We start from the raw sequence: 25194 nt of genomic DNA on the forward strand, positions 1-25194 counted from the left end.
TTAATTTTCTCGAAAAATATTTGGAGGCCAGTTTTTTCTACTTGTTCCTTCGGCTTATTTATCTTTCCCACAGCTGTCTACCTCTGTATTAACTGAGTATTTGTTTAATTATTAGCAGTGAAATATTGTAATAGTAACTGTAGAACGTTCGAAACACTAGTATTATTTTGACAGCTAATTTGAAGCACAATTATATTAACATTTATTGCAGTGCAAGAAAATTCTAATGATCGATTATTCACAATCCGGCCTGGTTGCTTGGAAGATAACTTATCTTCATTTCGAAACATGATCATAGTAACTGTTTCACAAGCATATTAAGGTCAGTTTCATCTCTACGGTGAGGTAGCAGCGTCGGTAACACCGACAAAGTGACGTCTTCCGGAAAGTATAATTTATAGTGAGCAAATATTTTATGGTAGTTATCTAAAAGACATTGGTTATCGCATAAAAAGATATTGCGATTCAGAGTGTTAATATCAGCTTCGACACCCAGTGTCTGCTGATACCCGTATACTATGTCTAACATTTTCAAACCTTTCTGTAACCAACGAGGAAGGACAGCTTTTACCTACCACACGTATGTATGTATGTATGTATGTATGTATTAAACTGGGGACCTAGAAACAATGGAGAGGCTTCGTCCCGCTGTAGCCCTCAGTGGTTCACAACCCACAACAGGCCACAGCAGTCCACCCACCCCACCGCCGCCCCACACCAAACCCAAGGTTATTGTGCGGCCTCCAGTGAACCCCTCCCCCCTCCCCCTGTGGAAACGACTCATACCAGGCGGGTGTAACCCCAAATGTTTGCGCAGCAGTCGCCGATACAGTATAACTAAGGCGGAATAAGGGGAACAAACCTGAATTCGCCGAGATGGATGGAAAACCACCTGAAAAACCATCCGCAGGCTGGCAGGCACACTGGACCTCGACGCTAATCCGTCGGGCGGATTCGTGCCGGGAACCGGCACTCCTTCCCTCTCGGAAAGCAGCGCGTTAGACCGCGCAGCTAGCCGGGAGGGCTACCACACATACTGTGCATGAATGTATTCTCTCCAATGAGTGCTATCTTTATGTTCCTGAGGGAGCGTGAAACTTTAACTTCCTTACTTCCAATGTTTTCTAAAAGCGTGAATGGAAAACTGATATTTTCTTGTTACATGTATTGCCTGATAGCCTTACAGTTACACACATACAATACTGTTCATGCAGAAAATTCTACCAAGGGTACGGGTATACTTTCCCAGTTAATGCGTCCAAGCAACGACTAAATTGATAGTCTCTTCCGTATGTAGTCTCTCTAAGAATGAATTAATTATAATTTCACTCGTTTCACCGATTTTTGACGGTTGCACGTCATTATGGGACCCTTACCAGTAAGGTGACATTGTCAGAGACAGCAAAGGACTTGGAAGAGCAGTTGAATGGAATGGACAGTGTCTTGAAAGGAGGATATAAGATGAACATCAACAAAAGCAAAACGAGGATAATGGAATGTAGTCGAATTAAGTCGGGTGATGCTGAGGGAATTAGAATAGGAAATGAGACACTTAAAGTAGTAAAGGAGTTTTGCTAGTTGGGGAGCAAAATAACTGATGATGGTCGAAGTGGAGAGGATATAAAATGTAGACTGGCAATGGCAAGGAAAGCGTTTCTGAAGAAGAGAAATTTGTTAACATCGAGTACAGATGTGTCAGGAAGTCGTTTCTGAAAGTATTTGTATGGAGTGTAGCCATGTATAGAAGTGAAACATGGACGATAAATAGTTTGGACAAGAAGAGAATAGAAAGTTTCGAAATGTGGTGCTATAGAAGAATGCTGAAGATTATATGGGTAGATCACATAACTAATGAGGAAGTATTGATTAGGATTGGGGAGAAGAGAAGTTTGTGGCACAACTTGACCAGAAGAAGGGATCGGTTGGTAGGACATGTTCTGAGGCATCAAGGGATCACCAATTTAGTATTGGAGGGCAGCGTGGAGGGTAAAAATCGTAGAGGGAGACCAAGAGATGAATACATTAAACAGATTCAGAAGGATGTAGGTTGCAGTAGGTACTGGGAGATGAAGCAGCTTGCACAGGATAGAGTAGCATGGAGAGCTGCATCAAACCAGTCTCAGGACTGAAGACCACAACAACAACAACACCAGTAAGGATGAATCTAGGAGAAAGAGAATATCCCAAGAAGACCGGCGTGTATCGCCACTGGTAAGGTTAATCTTTTGCGTGATAACGATGTATATGAGGGCTATTCGGAAAGTAAGGATCGATAGGTCGTGAAATGGAAACAACAGTGAAAATCAGAAATGTTTTATTTGCTACTGTTAGCTACAACTTCCATAGTCACCGATCCGACTTAGACGTTTGTCGTAGCCTGGTACCAACTCTCCAATATCCTCATTATAGAAGGCAGCCACCAGTGCTTTACGCCAATTCTCTACGTTGGCCTACAGCTCGTTGTCTGATCCAAAATGTTGTATTCATAGCCAGCAGTTTATGTGAGCAGAGATGAAATTCAGAGGGAGACAATTACGGGCTGTATTGTGGATAATCAAACATTTCAAATTGAAAACGATGCAGGAGCATCTTCATTGCCCTTCAGAATGAGGCTGAGAATTGTCTTGAAGAAGACAGTTCTGTAATGTTGGTTGCATAGCTTCAGGTGAAATTTCTCACCAAGCCCTCGTACTTGGCGGGAGACACTATTGTTCTAGGTATCTTTATGGGCTCCCTGTGTGCTCAGAACTAGAAAGAACTACGTAACGTGATCGACGGGCATACTAGAGACACTGCCCAACACACCTGTGCAGTACTTAATTGGATTTTCACTGTGGTTTCCATTTCGTGGGCGATCGTTCCTTACTTCCCGAATAACCATCGTAGATCCGTGGACAGTCGCCGTGCCTCCAGTGTTAACGACATACGTAGAGTAATTTCGTGATAACTTTCAGGGATGATCGAGAAGGGTAAATACATCGACTTTAAGAAGTTAGACACCCTGATTCAGGAGCGACCGAGTCGAAAGTTATAAGCAAAAATCGTTCTGATACCTCTGACAGTGGACATCGTCTACAATAAGCCCTTTGCTTTCTGTATTTTGGGATGAGGTAGTATGGACCAAAAAAAGTAAAAAGTCCACTAAACATGTGCTTTGAAGTGCATACCTTAAGCGCTACAAGCGCTTGATCATCTCTGCTACTGTGAAAGACATTTCTTCTTCTCAATAAGTGGTCATTGCTCTTAAGGTACGAATTTTAGAGCTCATGACACTTCAATATTGACCCTTCCTCCTCGAACATCCTGTATAATATGAAATCAAACTGCTTATAACTAAGAAAATTACGAAAGGCTATAAGGAGTTTAAATGTGTTTGCAGAAACATCTCACATCAGAGTGTCGTATTACGTATGACTCATACATACACGTAAGTTCACTGGTAGTTGGTGTTTATGCACAGAAATTTCGTTTACCTTTTATACCTGACAAAACAATTTCGTAGAATCCTTAATACCCAATGCTAATGAACTTGAGAGTTTGAGAAAGAATAAAAGGAACGGGGTTCCCAATAAATAGGGCATAATTCAAAAGGCATTAGTAATAGAAGGAACATCAAGGAGGACTGCATAGACTGTTACACAAATATAAAATAGATAAAAGTTGCAAATAGTGCAATTATATAATTCTATTTCAACCTATTCTGACGATGAATTTGAATTAGAAGTATTTTATGAGAAGGTAAAATATGTACATGATCAAGGACGTGTTCTATTCGGTCAGCTTTAGACATACTGTAATTCAAGCTGATCGAATAGACTGCGGGTATATTAATAAAGATATGTTTCTGAAATTTGGCTGAATTACTCCTTGGAATGGCCTCAAGGAGTGATGGACTGAATTTTTATTTCAGTTTCTTTATTAAATATTGCAAAAAACGTGACCATGAAACACACTAGAAAACTACATTGGGGTATCTAACATCCTCTACTTTATTATTTTCCCAAATTTCAAAAAACTGTGCTCTTGTTCTTCTAGAGACTAAGAAAATTGTTTGCCTTTTGATTTCAGATAAGATTTGCAGACTGCAGGACTTCCGTCATTGGCAGATCTCATTTCTGACAGAGTAAGTATAACTCCTCGAATAGGGGGGGGGAGGGCTTAATGATGACAATTTCCTTAATAATTGAAAAATGTTGTCCAAGAACCAATAAATAATGTGAAAAAATATTTACAGTGATTGTTTCATTACTTTTTCCAAAACAAATCATATAAACCCTTATTTTATAGGCTAACTGACGAAAATGGTCCCTTAATCTAACTTGTGAAGAAAGAAAGATCTGACTAAAGTCTGTACAGCTTGTGTACAAAGAGGCAGCTTTCCCGCCTACTAGAACAAAGCAAGAATAATCCTTCTGCACGAAAAAGGAGACATTCACAGTTTGAAGAATTGCCAGTCCGTCAGCAAATTCCATTTCATGTACAGTATTTTCACTGAATTCTTGATGATTCTGAACTTTATTGAAGAATATGCACAACCAAAGAACAAGTTACATCCTGCAGTGGTTATAGCACTGCTGACAATGCACGCGTCATGCGTGAGCCAATGAATCGAGCCAATAAATATGAAATGTCACAATGCTTAGCTTTTGCAAACTTTGAAAAACCTTTTGATTTTGTCAGCCATCTTGCTGTTATACAAGCAATGGCAGAACAAGGCACAGAAATAAAGTACACAAACATATTATATAACATCTACGATAATTCGGTGGCTTTTGTCATCATAGCAAACACACAAGGGAATTTATTTTCTATTGAAAGGGGAGTAAAGCAGGGCAACACTGTATCACCGAAAATATTTGTAGCGGTCCTTTAGATGGCTATGAGCAAAATTAATTGGAAAGAAAGAGGATATAATGAATCACCCTCCTCTAACATAAGATTTTTTATATAGATATAACCGATATCATGTATACTATCGATTCTTGCATAGGTTAAAATTATCTCAACTGGTTCAATAAAAGAATTTATATGATTTTGTATACGATGCATTACATTTCAAGCTAAAATGTATAAAAAAGGAGTTAATGTGTTACAATCGATATGTACTAACAGTTTAAATTACTCTTCTTTTAAAAATATTTGAAATTACGATTTTTCTGGTATACTTAAAATACGTATTATTAATTGCACAATCTAACGCTAATTACTAAATTTATTTATAGATTTATTTACATAATAATAATATATTCTATGGAAGATTCGTCTTTGGTAAAGAAATTTTGTAACCACTTTTGCTTTGTAAACTCTTTGGAAATTGTGAGTAAGAATAATGTAAGTAGTGGTGGATGTAGATGTTAACTAAGTTTGTCACCAACAATGTAATTATTGGTATTTGAATGTGGAAAATGTAAAAATGGTGCGATGTTGAAAGATGTGACAAAGAATGAAATTCAAGAATAATTCAGGCAAAACTTCATCAGTTATTTAGTCATCGGGGACCTACAAAATCGAAATTTCAGCTTCGAGAATATGCCCCTAGACTATACTTTGAGCCATCAACAACAACAACGAGATAATGAAGATAAGTAAAAAGTTATGCTTTTGTATATCTTATGTTTCTCGTAGCATTCAAAATTTGTACAAAGGATGAGAACTTTAATAGTGATCTGCGGGAGCGTAAGAATACAAGGATGAACAATAAATGGGAAAATCTCTTTGACTTGAGATCTGCCGACAGTACAGTAGCCATACCAAATAATAATACAGAACTACAATTCTCTATAAATCAGACATTAGCGAGAAAGTGGGCCTTAAAGCAAACCTGTCCAAAACAAATACGGTCCACCACAATAGGGTTACTGTAAGTCAAATAATATTGAACTAAATTTTGTACCGGGGACAGTTAATTAACATCCAAAGATCCAAACTGAGTTTTTTCGTCGAATCAAGCAATGCTGGAGGACTTGTGGGATAAACACAACGGTCCTTAAACCCAATATGCCAACGAACATAAAATAAGTTTTTTCTGTGTATGTACACGTACTAATATACAACTGTGAAACTAGGATTGTGAAGTGTTTTTCGAAAGAAAGCTGCAAACGGGTCAGAGAGTAGCGGAATGGCCAATTTTAGGTCTCATTAAGAAAGGTCGGGAAGAAAATGAACTCATAAGATAAACAACAGGTGTTCGGAATATTTTGGAAAGGGCACAGATCCTAAAATGGAAATGGTTAGGACATACAACACGAAGAAGCGACGGAAGATTTATACTGTGGTGACAAATATCTTGTGAAAGCTCCTAAAATCACGTCGTACCTCCTTTTGCATGGTGTAGTGCAGCATATCGACGTGGCATGAACTCAACGAGACTTTGGACGTCCCCTGCAGAATACTTGAGCCATGGTACCTCCATACACGTGGCTAGTTGTGGATGTGTTACCGGTCCAAGATTCTTTGCACGAACTGACCATTTAATTATGTCTCATAAATGTTCGATGGGATTCATGTTCGGGAATGTGGATGACCAAATTATTCGCTCGAATTGTCGGGAATGTTCTTCAAACCAGTCGGGAACACAGGCCCGGTGACATAGCGCTCATTGTCGTCCATAAAAATTCCATCGTTGTTTTGGAACATGAAGTCCATGAAGGGCTGCAAATGGTCTCCAGGTAGCCGAAAATGACTATTTCCCGTCAGTGACCCACGTAATCACAGCCCAAACCGTTGTGAAGCCGTCACCAGCTTGCACAGTGCCCTGTTGACAACTTGGGTCCACGGCTTCGTGAGGTCTGCGCCACACTCGAATTCTGTCACCGGCTCTTACCAACTGAAAACGGGGCTCCTCTGACTGGACCATGGTTTTCCAGTCGTCTAGGGTCCAAACGATATGGCCACGTGCCCAGATACGTTCGTCGTATGACCCATATTGATTTATGTGGTTACTTCACGCAGTGTTCCCTGTCTGTTTGGCCGGCTGGGTGGCGAAGTGGTTCTAGGCGCTACAGTCTGCCACCGCGCGACCGCTACGGTCCCAGGCTCGAATCCTGTCTCGGGCATGAATGTGTGTAATGCCTTTAGGTTAGTTAGGTTTAAGTAATTCTAAGTTCTAGAGGACTGATGACCATAGAATTTAAGTCCCATAGTGCTCAGAGCCATTTGAACCATTTTTGAACCTTGTCTGTTATCACTAACAACTCTACGCAAACACCGCTTGCTTTGATCGCTAAGCGGCGGCCTGTGGCCACTGCGTTGTCAGTACCGATAGGTAATGTCTGAAATTTGGTATTCTACGCACACTCTGGACACTGTGGATCGCTGAATATTGAATTCTCCAACGATTTCCGAAATGGAATGTCCTATGCGTCTAGCTCCAACTACCATTCCACATTCAGAGTCTGTTAATTCACTTCGTGCGGCCATAATCACGTTGGAATCAACTGAGTGCAAATGACAGCTCCAGCCCTGCAGGCCGTACTACCACCACGTGTATATGTGCATATCTCTATATTACGAGTCTATCATTTCAGCGTATAAAGGCAGCACTAGAGTGAAGAAAGCCGGAGACCATGCGGCATGCCTTCTGACCGCTGGAATTAAGAACTGAAAACAGGCTTAGGCTTCAACTGACAGTAGATAGCAGGAGAGGCATGGAAACAGCAATTAACATTGTAGACATTAGCTTAGGATTGAAGAGGCTTCGTCTTGTAAAGGTCAAATTAGCTGAACAATGAATGACCATTGCACTCTCAAATAAACAACGTGTCGTCTGCCAATTTATATTATTCTGCTGTGGATGTTTTTGAGTCACTTTTAGGTTAATAATTAAATTATCACCAATCGTAAGTATGGTTTTCGAGTCGGAATAGATATCTGCTCCTTTCCTTGTAATGAAACTTGCCTTCCGAAATGTCACATCTGTTAGTACCTACTCTCAACACAAATTCTAAATTAGCAAATTTCATTCTTGGTTTAACCTTTCCTCATGTACAAAAAGAGTCAATTTCCTTCCCCAAAGTACGGGTAATGTCGTGGCTTCATAGCAGTTATCATGCAAAGAACTTGTAAATCAGTGCAAGCGCCACGCGTTCGATGCTGGGGCCGAGGAAAGAGAAAAAGCGTTATTCCCCTGACGTATTCATTGCACGCAGTATCATAGAATTATTTACTGTCGGATAACTGCGCTTCATGTAACTCAATATTAATAGCCAGTACTCGTAAAAGTAACCAGAGTTGAATTCCAAATTAATGTTACGTTCTCTGCAGCTGTTCATAAAAGTAAAATACGTTAAAAAATAAAAAAAAAAAGGTATGGCTACCCGTTCGGCAATGCGAAAAGCGTTGCATATTCAGTTACATTCGTTGGCGACGGGCAAAATATTGCTGAGTAGCCTATATACCAACAAGTTGCTTGTTCCACTATTCGAGACGTATTCTCAGTTGTATTTACTTCTGAACAAGTACTGAAGAATGGAACTTAACTTTTTATTTCAAATAAGACCGTATCAGCAAACAATATAGTAGGCCCTTTTACTGTATACAGTAGAACATGTTGAGTTGCTCATGGCTATAAGTCGTACGGAATGCACAGATATCCTTTGCTGCTTCCGTTTGTTTCTTGTCGTTGGTTACCAAATCGACTTTTCGTTCCTCATTGTGTCTCTCGGCTCTCTTATCGTAATAATACTTTCCGTACGTCTTCATATAATGCATACAGTTTATTTTATATGTTATTTAACTTTTAAAGGATTTTATCAGCTTTTAGCTCATCACTTCCCTCTGTCTGCCTACGTGCCCCCCTTATATGCCCTACTTATAACTTGTCTCCTCGCTATTTTAGTGCTTCTTGTGACAAATCCCAGCAATCGTCCGTGTCATCTCGGGACTCCTAACGTATAGCACTAGCTGAGTGGCTTTGAGATCTGAAATCGACTGTGGTTTAAAATAGAAAGGAAAGTACAACTGATGCTGATATTTTCTTCAAAACCAAACGGAATACACACCAATATCCTGTATATGCTGGACAAGAGATGAGCATATCTTTTTAAATGAGAACAAAATGCAAATTTGCTCAGATCTTTTCAGCTTCAAGTTCCAGTTGTAAGCGAAATGGTTATACTGTTTTAGAATATATTTCTGGTGTTTACTTGCCACTTACCATTCGCAGTGGCAGTCAAGTCTATGTGAGTTAATCCACTATCTACGGAGACGTAGCTGAGGATATTTTAATAAACCCGTGGTTCTCGACTTCAAATAGCGAAAAAAAATCCGCTAAAACTGACCGTAATCACAATCAAATTTCCGTAAAAATACAGGACCTATTTAGTGCCAGATAGAGCTACCACGATGTGCTCTCAACACTCTCGACCCACATGCAATTGTTGTTATAAACAACGATACCTATTCGAGTCTTAGATTCGAGTATCGATACCGACGACCCTATAGTATGTTTACAAGGAATTCAGATGTTCTCTGTAGCGTTCTGCTGTCAAATGTGTTGGCTCTCTTTTGAAACCAGATTCAAACTGAAGTCATAATCAGATTTCACTTTCATTGAATATTAGTTTGACAGGTGTGCTCTGCTCTTTCTCTTGCTTTTTTTCTGTGAATTCAATAACTAAAGATAACCATTATGAAAACTTAAAATTAAATGGTCACAAATATAATGTTGTGGAGAAGGCGTACAAAAGACTGCGTTTTATTGGCAGAATACTCACAAGATACAAATGAAATAAGAAAATTCTATAGAGAGGTCAATGCGGCACGGAAGCCTTTTGGCAGCAAAACAAGCTTAATAAAATATGAAAATGGCTCTGAGCACTATGGGACTTAACTGTTGAGGTCATCAGTTCCCTAGAACTTAGAACTACTTAAACCCAACTAACCTAAGGACATCACTCACATCCATGCCCGGGGCAGGATTCGAACCTGCGAACGTAGCGGTCGTGCGGTTCCAGACTGTAGCGCCTAGAACCTCTCGGCCACTCAATAAAAGATGAGACAGGGAATATAATAAGTGAAGGGAAGGGAATATGCGAAAGATGGCGCAGGTATTTTGATAGTCTCCTCAACCCTAGAATAACTATACCAGAGAACCCAACAGACACGAATGGGGAAGAGGACACAGACAATAACACTACCCCAGAAAATATAGAAGAAGTGAAAATTGCCATGAAGAAATTGAAAAACAACAAGCCGGCAGGGACAGATGGTATTCCAGCAGAACTGTTTAAGCAAGGAGGCACAGAGCTGGAACAAAGCCTTCAGAAAATGGTCACCAGAATATGGGAAGAGGAGAAAATTCCCCAACAATGGAAAGAGGGTATCATATGTCCCATATATAAGAAAGGGGATAAGATGGAGTGTGGCAATTACTGAAGGATCGTACTACTTAATTTGGGATATAAAATATTCTCTAATATACTATTCGACAGAATACTCCCAATCATACAGAGGGAGACGGGGCCGTACCAATGCGGATTTCTTCCTGGGAAGTCAACCATAGATCAAATATTCACCTCAAGACAAATCCTGGAAAAAACAAGCGAATACGGAATTGGCACGCATCACCTCTTTATAGATTTCAAAGCAGCTTATGATAGCATAAATAGAGAGCAGTTATATCAAGCTCTAGATGAACTGGGAATCTCTAGAAAGTTGGTAAGGCTGGTGGGAATGACAATGAGCGAAACCCAAGGTTTGTCCAACACATTGAGTATTAAAAATGGAGTGCGACAAGGGGATGCATTGGCATGCCTTCTCTTTAATGCCGCCCTGGAGAAGGTGATGAGAAACCCAAACCTTCTGAACAGAGGAACAATCTTCTATAAATCGGTGCAGATACTTGCCTACGCAGATGACATAGATATAATAGCAAGAACCCAAAAAGCAATGGAAGAGGCATTTACAGCACTTGAACAGGCCAGTAGACACAAGGGGTTAATTATTAATGAACAAAAAACAAAATACATGGCAGTTGGAAAAGCACACAGAGAGAATATGACAAATGCAATAACAATGGGCAATTATACATTTGAGAGAGTTGAATATTTCAAGTATCTGGGCTCGACAGTTACGCATCTAAATGATACCTCCTTTAAAATTAAGCAGAAATTAATGCTCGCCAACAGAGCCTATTTTGCCCTAACAAGACTTCTATCCTCAAGGCTCCTGACTCGTACAACGAATTTAACTATGTATAAATCACTTATACGACCAGTGCTTACATATGCCTCTGAAACCTGAACATTAACAACTAAAGATATTGAAACACTGGATGCATTTGAAAGAAAGGTACTTAGACGAATTATCGGCCCAATCTGTGAGAGAGGAAGATGGAGGAGGAGATACAACCATGAGCTGTATACCATATACAAAGACCAACCCATCAGGATAGTGAAATCATCCAGACTGAGGTGGGCGGGACATGTGGCTCGCATGAATGATATAGAAGTACCAAAAAGAATATTACAAGGAAAGCCAGGAGGGCAGAGAGGACGTGGTCGACCAAGAGCCAGATGGGAAGATTGAGTAATTGAAGATCTTAGGAAGATGGGCTATAGAAACTGGAGAGTATTGGCAAAGGGCCGAGAGAGATGGAAGGAAATTGTAGAGGAGACCAAGGCTCATCATGAGCTGCAGAGCCAAGAAAGAAGAAGAAGAGGTGTGCTCTGCTCTTTCTCTTGCTTTTTTTCTGTGAATTCAATTATGTAACTAAAGATAACAATTATGAAAATTTAAACTGAAATGGTCACAAATATAATGCTGTGAAGAAGGCGTACAAAAGACTGCGTTTTATTGGCAGAGTACTTACAACAGATCCACTAAAAAGACTGCCTACACTACTCTGCTAGAGTACTGCTGTGCGGCATGGGAGCCTCACAGAACGGATTGACGGAAGACGTCGGAAAAGTTTAAAGAAAGGAAATCGTTCTGTTGTACAGAAATAGACGGAGTATGCCACGGATTGGATACGCGAGACGAGGTGGCAATTATTAAAACAAAAGCATTTTTCGTTGTATCGAGAACTTTTCACGCAATTTAGAACATTAGCTTTTTCCTCCGAATGCGGCAATGTTTTGTTGACGCCCTCCTTCATAGGGACAAATTATCATTGCAAAGAAATAGAAGGAAACAGAACTCACAATGAAAGACTTAAGTGTTCGTTTTCCCCACGCGATGTTCCAGAGTGAAGGGTAGAAAAATAGTTGAAATGTTCGATGGTACCTCTGCCGGGCACTTGAGCGTGACTTGCAGAGTTGTTTTGTAGGTATGGATGCAGAGGTCAAATAATTTAAACAAGAGGGTTATGCTTCTATACATACAACAACCAATGTGTTGTAGTTACGCTAGCAGTCGATGGTTTTAAGGAAAATCATCGAACAAGTCTGAAGCGAATTTCAGTGTTGAACGTAGCCTAATAAATTCATTTCCTGCGTGCAAACGTTTGTCTTCGACTCCTGCAAAGCGGCCCGTCTCCCGGGAGGCGCTGCACTGCTCCGCCTTGGGCTTCAGCAGCCTCGGACGTAACGAGCCCGTGACGTCACCGCACGGGCCGGGCTGGACCACCTGTCTGTGATCACACTGCGGCTTGCCAGCGTTGCCCTCTCAGCCTTTCAAATCAGCCCCTGACAGCGCACTGCTCCGCACTGCGCAATGGACGAAGCGCCACCATGTTGTCACTGCGCAGGCCACGCTGCTCCACGCATTATTTTACCTCTTCTTCCTACAATTGGGAACAAATACATTATTTTATCGTTAATTCATGTAATTTATTTCACAGATGAAATTTTTCTCTTACTGTTTAATCAAAACTACATGTAGTGGGCATCATCTCATGTAATATAATTAGAGCTATATTCGAAAACGTTTCATTCAACACATGCAACTTTGAGACGTAATTGCACCATCCACACGCCGCTTCCACGTCGTAAGGCTCAGTGTAATTTTTATTGTATTTATCTACTAGAATTTTTACTAATTTTAGCATACCACGGTATCTGAAACTATGTATAGTTCTTGTAGTGTATGAAGCTGGAATACGACGAAGTCGATTTCAAGCAATCCTAAAGTGGCGCCTTACGTGTCTACACCTACATCTACTCGTATACTCAGCAAATCAAACTTAACTGCGTGTCAGAAGGTTCATCGAACCACCTTCACAAAAGTTCTCTATTGTTCTAATCTCGAAAAGCGCACGAGAAAGACGAACACCTATATTTTTCCGTGCGAGCTCTGATTTCCCTTACTTTATTTTGATGATCTTTTCTTCCTTTGTAGGTCGACGTTAACAAAACACTTTCGTATGTGGAGGAGAAAGTTGGTGATTGCAATTTCGTGAGAAGATTCCGCCGCTACGAAAAACGCCTTTGTTTTCTCGATCTCCGCAACAATCCTGTATCACCTCAGTAACACTCACTCCCCTATTTTAAGACGACACTAAACGCAACCCGTGAAGTATGGGTAGCCTCTTTGACTTGTAATCAAAACGAGTTAGGTCCATTTTTCTAAACCGGCCACAGCTTAAATTTTAATTAATAATGAACATTGTCTGCAGAAGACATTAGGCATAAGAAGTCACCTCATTCTAACAACAGCCTTCTCGCCGAGGGCGTAGTGGCGGACAGAGGTTCAGGGCACTTGCTTGCCCTTGGGGTGGGATACTACCTCTAAAGGTGGAAGAATCAGCAAAGATCAACAGCATGAGGGTGCAGAGGGCCAGGGAAACCACAGCATTAAAGACATATAACGTGTATCCGCAGGACATGTGGCCTGTAACTGAGCAAGTGTCACGATGATCTCTTCATTGGCAAAAGATTTCACTATAGTCCCCCTTTAATATCTCCGGGAGGGGACTGCCAAACGAAGGTGACCATGAGAAAAGCAGTGAATAACCAACAAAAGGATAACGTTCTACGAATTGGGTGTGGAATGTCAGAAACTTGAGCGTGGCAGGGAAACCAGAAAATCTGGAAAGTGAAATGCAAAGGCTCGGTCTAGGTATAGTACTGGCCAGAGTAGTGAAGTGGAAAGAAGACGAGGATTTGTGTTCACATGAGAATAGGGTAATATCCACAGCGGCGGAAAATGGTATAACAGGGTTAGGGTTCGTTACGACAAGGAATGTACAGCAGAGAGTGTGTTACTATGAACAGTTCTGTGATAGGGTTGTTCTTATCATAATCGACAGCAGACCAACACCGATAACGGTAGTTCAGCCATACAAACCGACGTCGCAAGCCGAAGCTCAAGAGATAGAAAAAATATAAGAAGATAAGGAAAGAGTAATACAGTGCGTAAAGGATTATCATGGGGGACTCGAATGCAGATGTACGGCAAGGAGCAGAACAAAAGTTTACAGTAGAATATGGGCTTGGGACAAAGAATGAGAGAGAAGAAAGACTAATTGAGTTCTTTAATGAATTTCAGCTAGTAATAGCGAATGCTCTCTTCAAGAATCACAAGGAAAGGGCCGGGTGATACTGGAAGATTTCAGTTAGATTACATCACAATCAGAGATTCCGAAACCAGATATTAAGAAGTACGCAGGAGCCGATGTAGACTCAGATCACATTTTAGTAGGGGTGAAGAGTTGCAGTGAAGTGCTCTAAGGCTATAGGTATAGGAAAAAGGAATTGCTCAGAACGCAGTGCAGTTGTAGAGGAATGGACATCTCTGAAAAGGGCAATAAGGGAAAGGAGAACATAGGTGCAAAGAGGGTAACTGAGAAGAAACCGTGGGTAACAGAAGAAACACTTCAGTTGATCGATGAAAGAAAGAAGTACAAAAACGTTGATGGAAATGCAGAATTACAGAAATACAAGTCGCTGAGAATTTAAATAAAGAGGAAGTGCAGCGAAGCTAAGACGAAATGGTTGCAGGAAAAATGTGAAGGCATCGAAAAAGAAATGATTGTCGGACGGACAGACTCAGCATACAGGAAAGTCAAAATAACCTCCGGTCAAACTAAAAGCAAGGGTGGTAACATTAAGAGTGCAACCTGAATCCCGTTCTTAAACGCAGAGGAGAGAGTACATTGAAGGCCACTATGACGGGGAAATTTTGTCTGATGTGATAGAAGAAGAAACAGGAGTCGATTCAGAAATGATGGTGGATCCAGTCTTATAATCAAAATTTAAAAGAGCTTTGGAGGACGTAAGGCTGAAGGGATGGATAACATTCCATCAGAATTTCAAAACTCGTCGGGAGAAGTGGCAACAAAACGACTCTTCACGTCGGTATGTAGAATGTATGAGTCTCGCGACATACAATTTGACTTTCGGAAAAATATCATTCTCACATTTTCGAAGACTGAAAGAGCTGGCCAGGGTGAGAATTATGGCACAGTTAGCTTTACAGCTCATGCATCCAAGATGCCGACAGTAACTGAAAAGAAAATTGAGGATGTATTAGATGAAGATCAGTTTGGCTTTAGGAAAGGTAAAAGCACCAGAGAAGCAATTCTGACGTTGCGGTTGACAATGGACGAAAGACCAAAGGTAAATCAAGACTCGTTCATATGATTTATCGACCTGGAAAAAGCGTACGATAAATTAAAATGGTGCAAAATATTCGAAATTCTGAGAAAAATAGGAATAGGCTGACTAGGCTATAGGGAGAGACGGATAACGAGCGATAGGTACAAGAGCCAAGAGGGATGACTAAGAATGAACCAATCGGATTAATAAGGGTGTAAGAGAGGGATGTACTCTTTCGCCCCTACTGTTCAATCTGCATATCAAAGAAGCAGTGATGGAAATAAAGGAAAGACTCAGGAGTGCGATTAAAATTCGAGGTGAAAGGATAGCAATGACATGATTCGCTAATGACATTGCTATCCTGAGTGAAAGTGAAGAAGAATTACATGATCTGCTATGTGGAATTCCAAGTCTAATGAGTACAAAATATGAACTGAGAGTAAATCGAAGGAAGACGGAGGTAATGAGAAGCAACAGAAATGAGAACAGCGAGATACTTGCATCAGGATTGATGGTCATGAAGCAAATAAACTTGAGGAATTCTACTACCGAGGCAGCAAACAAACAAATGACGGACAGAGCAAGGAGGACAACAAAAACAGACTAGCACTGGCAAAAAGGGCATTCCCTGTCAAGGGAAGTCTAGTAGCATCAAAAATAGGCCTTAATTTGAGGAAGAAGTTTCTGAGAATGTACGTTTAGAGCTCAGCATTGTATGGCAGTGTAACATGGACTTTGGGAAAATCGGAACGGAAGAGATTCGAAGCATTTGAGATGTGGTGCTACAGGCGAATATTGAAAATTAGGTCTTCCAAAAGAGGACGGGCAAGCTTAGCTAGGGCAGTCGCTTTAGTAGATCCGTTGCCAACGGCCTTGCCATGGTGGTAACACGGGTTCCCGTCAGATCACCGAAGTTAAGCGCTGTTGGGCTCGGTTAGCACTAGGATGGGTGACCACCCGGTCGGCCGAGCGCTATTGGCAAGCAGGGTGCACTCAGCCCTCGTGAGGTAAACTGAGAGGCTACTTGACTGAGAAGTAGCGGCTCCGGTCTCGTAAACTGACATACGACCGGGAGAGTGGTGTGCTGACCCCATGGTCCTCCATATCCGCATCCAATGACGCTTGTGGGCTGAGGATGACACGGCGGCCGGTCGGTACCGATGGGCCTTTCAAGGCCTGTTCGGACGGAGTTTTAGTAAATCTGTTACATTTTCTAAGTGTCCCACCAATAAAACGCCCTCTTTGGTTTGCCACCGCACAACATTTTTCATGTGTTCCTTTCACTTTAAGTTGTTTTTAAGTGTAATTCCAAGGTATATAGTTGAATTCACGGACTTTAGATTTGACTGATTTACCGTGTAACCGAAGGTTTTTGGATTCGCTTTAGTACTCATGTGGATCACCTCACACGTTTCAGAATGTAAAGTCAATTACCAATTTTTGTACCATACATTTATCTTTTCTAAATCGTTTTGCAATTTGTTTTGATCTTCTGTTTTTTTTTATTCGTGTCAGAAGCACTATGGATACAGGAATATAAAAAAGTGAATAGCACACAGAAAAAAATTAATTACAGGCATATGAAAATATATATGTATAGATATATATACAAATATGTGTGCACCGAAACAAAATGTTATAGGCATTTGGCCCATAAGCGGGATACGTCGACAGCATTTGGCGTTGCCAACATCAGATCCTCTAAAGTGCAGTGTGAAGGACATTCAGTGCAGTTATACATGTGCTGGGTCGTCTGCACCTCTCCATAGTCGCAGAGATTAGATGTAGTAGAATATCCCCACTTCAGAAGGTTATCTCTTGACCGTGCAGTGTTGGTGCGTAGCCTGTTTAGTGATCTCCAGATCACCCAGTCCTCATCGTAACCTGGTGCCAATTCTTCCTTTGGTTCCATCCAGTGCCCTTCTCCCGACCGCTTCCATCTCTCCACCCTAGATCCAGGTTGGTCGCTAAAATCTTCGGTTGCTCTGAGAAAACTGCGTCTAGATTTCAAGCGTTTGGTGGCTGGCTGAGTTTTGTGGAGGAGGTGGCTCTCTGCCATCTCAGCCCTCGCTCTTTCGCTATAGGCTGCCGCTTCTCTTCGCACTGCAGAAGGTGCAATCCCAGAAAGATGGTAGAGCTTGTCAGTTGGCGTCGGTTTCAGACATCCAGTGACGAGCCTGCAGGTCTCGTTCAAAGCAATGTCGACCTGTTTAGCGTGGGTAGAGTTGTACCAGACACTGCTTGCGTATTCGTCTGCTGGGAAGCAAACTGTTAGTGCTGTGGTCCTCACTACCTCTGGCTTTGCGCCCCAGGAGGAGTTCGTTATTTTCCGAAGAATATTATTTCTGCCGTTCACCTTCATTTTGGTGTTAATACAGTGCTGTTTATACGTCAGAAGCCTGTCTAGGGTTACTCCTAGGTATTTGGGATTAACGCAGTGTCCGAGGAGTGTGTCCTTCCAGAAGACACGCAGCTTACGGGATGCCTGCTTGTTACGGAAATGGAAGGCGCAAACTTGTGTTTTGCTAGGGTTCGGCTTGAGTTGACTGTCGGCGTAGTACTGACAGAGCATGTCTAGCGCATCCGTGAGCTTTGTCTCAACATCCTCAAAGGAGTCACCCTGTACGGCCATAGCACGGTCATCGGCGTAGATATAATCTTCCGTACCAGCTGGCAGTGGTTGATTATTGGTGTATATGTTGAAAAGTAAGGGTGCCAGTACGCTGCCCTGAGGGAGACCATTTTTCTGGGCCCGCCACCTGCTATGCATCCCTTGGAATTCCACAGAGAACCTACGGTTCTCTAACAGACTTCTAACTGTGGATGTGAATTTAAAGTCACTGGTAATGGCATACAGCTTCTTCATTAGCAGACGTAAGTTGACGGTGTCATATGCGGCTGTCAAGTCTATAAAGGCGACACCGGTTATTTTCCGGTTCTCATAGCCGTCTTCAATCAGCTGGGATGTAGTGCTTTTCCCTGGGCGCAAACCTGCTTGTTGGGGGATTAGGTAGGGTTCTATGGCACTGGAGAGGCGATCCTGGAGTATTCTTTCAAAGATTTTAAAGATATGGCAGAGAAGTGATACGGGTCGGAAATTTCTGGGGTCATCAGCATTTTTGCCTGGTTTTAAAATGGCAATAACTTTAGCCTTCCTCCAGATTGTGGGAATCTGACATGTTTCCATGCAATTGTTAAACAGTTTCAATAGCCATTGTTTAACGTTTTTGTTTAATCTGTTCAACAAAAATCCCGTCCAGGCCCGGGGCCATCCTTAGCTTGCATTTCGCTATGGCTTTGTCCAGATCTGCCATTGTGAGAGGGGTGGTCAGCGTTGAATTTTCTTGGTGTTCAATCCTGTCTATTTTGGTCTCCGACTTCCTGATTTTGGTGTCGGGTTTCCCATTCTTGAGAAGCTGGTGGGCTATTTGGTCGGCTGTGACGGGAGCATATCCTGGAGAGAAAGTCGGGTCATTGTTGAGAAGTTTAAGGAGTGTCCAGGCTTTCTGACTGCTCCTTTTCATGTCCAATTCCTCTATTGTCCTCAGCCATTTCTCTCTCCTGGTTTTAGCTAGTGACTCGGTTAGCTGCTCGCCCGCAGTGATAGTTTCCGCGGATAGAGGGTTTGCGTCAAACAGTGTCAGGTATTGCTGCAACTGGTCCTCTAATTCTGGCGTAAGGCCTTCAACATAATTGCTTCTGCATCCTCTAGGGATCGATTGCTTGGAACACCACTGCACAGCCTTCACGAAATTGTCATAGAATCTTGGTTCAGGTGGTAGGTTGTTTACAGAATCTTCCATGAGGTTTTGAAAGCTTGACCATTCTGCTTTCTTAAAATTGTACCTACGGAGAAAAGGTACGCTGTGGCACATTACTGGACGGTGCTGGGTGTTTGGTATTGGTGAGCAAACTCCTTTTGAGCATTGGGACGTTACTTGATGGCTAACGAAGATGAGATCCGGGTTATAACCTCTCCCCCATCTGCCACTGTTGTAGGAAGCAGGCAGTTTATTGTCATGTATCAGTTTTAGGTTGTTTAGCTCGGCCCAGCAGATCACAGCCGTGCCATTGTCGTCGTCTTCTTGGTAGCCCCACTGCGTACTGTGGCTGTTGAGATCACCGATTACATCATCTTCTTGTGACTTCAGTAGACGATAAACTACAGAATCCTCTGAAAGCAAGCTAAGACGGCTGCTTGGATAGTCTCCTAAATCGTTTATATAGATCAGGAACAGCGGAGGGCCTATAGCATTACCGTGGGGAACGCCAGACATCACTTCAGTTGTACTCGGTTACTACGAATTGTGATTTCTCTGACTGGAAATCATGATTTCGTTCACATAACTGAGACGATATTCCGTAAGACGCAATTTTACTACATGCCGCTTGTGTGGTTCGCTGTCAAAATTCTTCTGGAGATCTATAAATACGAAATCAGTTTGAAATCCTTGCTCAATAGCATTCAAAACTTCGTGTGAGTAAAGAGATAGTTGTCTTTCCCAAGAATGATGTTTTACAAATCCATGTTGTCTTTGCGTCAATAGACCGTTCTCTTCGAGGTAATTCATATCGTTCGAACACAATGTAGGTTCCAAAATCTTTTTGCATATCGACGTCAGTGATATACACCTGTAATTTAGTGGATGCTCCTACTACCTTTCTTGAATATTGGTGTTGCCTGTGTAACTTTCCAGTCTTTGGGTACGGATTTTTCATCTAGAGAAGCTATTGCATCAGCATTTACTGATGTCTGGATCTAACAGGTAAACAGACTGGACCGGAAGACTTGCTTTTATTAAGTGATTGAGGTTGCTTCACTACTCCAAGGATATTTACATTTAAGTTACTCATGGTGGCAGCTGTTCTTGATTCGAGTTCTGGAATATTTACTTCATCTTCTTTGGTGAAGGAATTTCGAAAAGCTGTGTTTAGTAACTCTACTTTAGAAGCACTGTCTTCGGTAGTACTTCCATTGCTATCGCGCAGAGAGGGCATTGACTGTTTTTTGCCACTAGCATATTTACAGACGACCTGAATCTCTCTGGATTTTATGCAGAGTGGTGATACAAACTTTCGTTGCGGAAACTATTACATGCGTCTAGCGCTAAAAATACCTAATCTTGGAGATTTTGTGTTCGTTTGAATTTGACATGCTTTTTCGATGTTTTTGCAACAATGATCTGTCCCGTTTTCTGAATCAAGGGGGATCAGCTCCCTCGTTTATTAATTTATTTGGTATAAAGCCCTAAACTATTGTCGATACTATTTCTCTGTTTTGTAGCCACATTTGGTCTACACTTACATTGTTAATTTTGAAGGAGTGGAGATTGTCTCTCAGGAAGGTGTCAAGTGAATTTTTATCTGCTTTTTAGAATAGGTATATTTTGCCTTTACTTTTCGAGGATTTGGGGGTTATAATATTTAGTCTCGCTACGACAACCCTGTGTTCAGTAACCCCTGTATCCGTTTTGATTTTCGTTATTAGCTCAGGTCAAATGTGTTTTCATGACCTTTTACTATTCGCGTGGCTCATCAAATAACTGCTCGAAATAATTTTCAGTGGGGGCGTTTAGCACAATTTCGGATGATGTTTTATGCGTACCTCCGGATTTAAAGACGTATTTTCGCCAACATATCGAGGATAAATTAAAGTCACCACCAACTATAATTGTATGGGTCGGGTACATGTTCGAAAATAAAGTTTTCTTTGAAACTATCAACAGTTGTATCATCTGATTTTTGGGGTCGTTAAAAGGATCCAATTATAATTTTATTCCGGTTGCCAAGAATGACTTCTGCCCATACTGACTCACAGGAACTATCTACTTCAGTTTCGCTACAAGATAAACTACCTTATCGGCAAAAAATACGCCAACGACAAATGTATGTAGCCAGTCCTTTCTGAACATCGTTAGGTCATTCGCAAAAATTTCGGCTGAACTTATCTCCTGCACCTGTGCTTTCTATCAGCACTTGGAGCTCTGGTACTTTCCCAACACAGCCATGACAGTTTACAACTATTATAAAAATGATTTCTGGATCTACGTTCTTTCTGTGCTCGATATGAAATATATGAGACTGAAACACTATTTGCGATTCCCGAGGCCTTCTACCCTATAAAACCGCCCAGTCCACGCCACACAGCCCCTGCTACCCGTATAGCCGCCTCCTGCGTGTAGTGACTTCTGACCAAAACCGTCGAGGAATCTCCATCCTACATGGTCGAAAAAACGTCTGAGCCTCTGATTCAGACCCTCCTCTCGGCTCCGTACCAGACGTCCACAATCGGCCCTGTCGACTGTGCTACAAATGGTGATGTTAGCTTTCATTCCGCAAGCAAGACTGACAGCCTATACTACCTCCGTTAGCCACTCGAAACGGGACAGAATCTCTTCCGATCAAAAGTGACATACATCACTTGTGTCGAAATGAGTCACCACCCTGTGCTCTTCATGGCTTCCGGGAGGACCGCTCCACGCCGGGAATGACCCCATCAGGTATGCACATGGAGTGCACTTGGCCTTCTTCCCCTCCTTGACAGCCATGTCTCTAAGTTGGCCCATAACGCCCATTAGATTAGAGCTCCCAACTGCCAGTAATTCCAACCTCTGTGACTGATCAGATCTTGCAGGCTGAGAGGTTCCCTCTGAAACAGTACAAGCGACTGCATCTGGCTGAGGGACAATGTCAGCCACAGACAGCACCTAGCTAACTGGGGAGGCCTTAAGTGGGAAGTCTTTCGCCGCGTGCCATGCCCTGAGGCAACCTCCAAAAATGTGTGTGAATTCCTAAGGGACCAAACTGATGAGGTCATCGGTCCCTAGACTTACACACTACTTAATATAACTTACGCTAAGGACACCACGCACAGCCATAGCCGAGGGAGGACTCGAACCTCCGTTGGGATGGGACGCGCTGTTCGTACAGGGGGCCGTTAACCGCGCGGTCACGACGGGCGGCAGGTGACCTCCCGCTCGACAACGGGTGAGGGGTCAATCTCGATGTCGGCTCCATGTTGGAACGTAGATTTCAAAAACTTGTTCTCATAAGTGCCGAAGATGACATTCGTCATGGTGTTCGATATTTGAAAGAGACACCAGGTGCGAATTAGACAGTCCGAGTGATAAAAGTTTTGAATTGCGATCGGTAACCTCAGCCTGGAGGGATCGTCGGCATCCCGCGCTGCTTTGCGCGAGCCGGCTCGCGTTAGGTCACGCGTCGCGCATCGTCAGCCGAACCTGAGGCAGCAACACCGTACGCCAACTTCAGCGCTGCGTCAGGCGTTCCCGGCTGCCAGGTGCCCAGCCGTTCCTGACAAGGGAACCTCCCCATCGCACCCCCTCAGATTTAGTTATAAGTTGGCACAGTGGATAGGCCTTGAAAAACTGAACAGAGATCAATCGAGAAAATAGGAAGAAGTTGAGTGGAACTATGAAAAAATAACCAAAATATACAAACTGGGTAGTCCATGTGCAAGATACGCAACATCAAGAACAGTGTGAGCTCAGGAGCGCCGTGGTCTCGTGGTTAGCGTGAGCAGCTCTGAAACGAGAGGTCCTTGGTTCAAGTCTTCCCTCGAGCGAAAAGTCCGTCCGTCCGATGTGAAGTAACTGCGCCGTAGTGTGGGGACGCTACACCTAAACAAACATCGAAACACACGTCAGTCAACTACAGCGCACGGAAGAGAGAGTATTCCTGCTAACGAGGCTCCCTGGCTGGCAGTTGACTGTTCGCTACTTTGGACGAGAGTGCATTAAATACGTGATATGTATTCCGTGGTCAATGTGAATCCAGCAAATATAGTTCGCGACTTCAATAACAAGGTCAATGAATATTTTCCTGTGGAGGAATCGGTTGACCTATGACCTTGTTATCAAATGTTTTAGGTTCCCATTGGAGAGACACGTCCTTTCGTCTACTAATCGCACGGTTTTGCGGTGCGGTCGCAAAACACAGACACTAAACTTATTACAGTGAACAGAGACGTCAATGATTATTACAGTGAACAGAGACGTCAATGAACGAACGGACAGATCATAACTTTGCGAAAATAAAGAAAGTAAACTTTTCACTCGAGGGAAGTCTTGAACCAAGGACCTCTCGTCCCGCTAACCACGGGACCACGGCGCTCCTGACGCCAGACACTCCATGATGTTGCCTATGTTGCGCATGGACTACTCAGTATGTATATTTTGTTTATTTTTTCATAGTTCCACACAACTACTTCCTGTTATCTCGATTGATCTGTGTTCAGTTTTTCAAGGGCTATCCACTGTGCCAACTTATAACTAAATCTGGGGGGGGGGGGGGGGGTGATGGGGAGGTTCCCTTGTGAGAGCCGCGGGCGACTCATCAGACGCCATTTACAGCTCTACGTTGACTCGTAGCCTACGAAAAGCTGCATGCAGGTATTCTAACCGAGCGAGTGACTGTTTGAAGGCTGTGTATATGCACTATGCCAGCAAGTGTCATAGTGTGGCTGTTGCTCAGCGATTTTTATCTGGTGTGAACTGTATTTACGTCACACAGTGAGCTACTAGGGACACAAACACTAGACTCTCCACTAAGTTGAGCTCCACGTCCGTGTTAATACGCAGAAACCGCAGCAAGTAACTTGGCATAAGCTGGCGGCAACCGCTGCAAATAGTGACGGCGCGATCCGATCCCCTGGTATGAACATAACGCACACGTCAGACGGCTGGAACAACACACCGCCCAGAGCAATTATCTCGAGGGGAGAGGCTATGCCGCGACGATTAAGCATGGGGAGAAAACTAATAGAAACTGTTGATGATATTCTACCTGACTTCCAAGCTGAATTAAAACCAAATAGGGTGTCCTCAACAGTCACACCACCTTTAGAAAAAAATTAGGCCCCTTGCTCTTGGTCAGATGCATCATTCAGAAATGTCCAACTAGAAGCGGAAATCAAGGCATCAAGGAAGAAAATTTCAAACTCCGAACGGAAATGTCAAAAGTAACAACGCATGCTGCTGTAGCCTCTGCCCTTAGTGACACGAAACCGAAAAACGCGATGGTTGGCAAAACTGAGAAAGTAAATTCAAACAAAACAAGTGTTCTGTTTTTAAGCCAACAAACAGTCAGGACACAAGGGTTGTACGAGATGCATTGACAAAAACAATTAATCCACGAGAAGATAAAATCAGAATAAAGGCGATCAGATCAACAACAAACACAGTGATTATCAAAACCGAGATGAAGATGGATGACATCGCAGTTAAACGACATAAAATGCGAAGAGGCCCGAAAAGACAGACCACTAATGGTCATATACAACGTCTTTCACGTCCATTCCGGACAAGGATTTAATGGACGAAATGTGCAAGATTAGCCTCATCGAGGACGTCACCAGAGAAGTGTTTCACGAAAAGGTGACGCTTAAGTTTACAACATGACCGAAAAATAAGCTTACGGTGAACAACATTATTGAGGTTACCCCTCGAATACGGCATGTCCTTATGCAAAAAGAACGGGTATACTTTTATTTCGAAGTACTTAGAATAAAAAACTTTGTAAGCATGCAGAAACGCAACACTTGCCATGACTTAGAGCATCTAGTAAAGCGCTGTAGCCGAGACGCAGCAGACTGCTAGAAATGCGCCAAACCAGGACACATTCAAACCCACTGTGCTGACAATATGTTGGATGCATACCATGTATGGACAGAAAACATACTTGCAACAAAGCAGTCGGCCCG

General features: G+C 42.4%; 1 pseudogene; it reads left to right on the forward strand.

Annotated features, from left to right (window-relative positions):
* Window positions 1-16336: 16336 nt before the first annotated feature.
* LOC126102906 (5S ribosomal RNA) lies at window positions 16337-16454 on the forward strand (annotated as a pseudogene).
* The last annotated feature ends 8740 nt before the right edge of the window (window positions 16455-25194 follow it).

The sequence above is a fragment of the Schistocerca cancellata genome, chromosome 1 (genome assembly GCF_023864275.1).
Source record: "Schistocerca cancellata isolate TAMUIC-IGC-003103 chromosome 1, iqSchCanc2.1, whole genome shotgun sequence".
Taxonomy (NCBI): domain Eukaryota; kingdom Metazoa; phylum Arthropoda; class Insecta; order Orthoptera; family Acrididae; genus Schistocerca; species Schistocerca cancellata.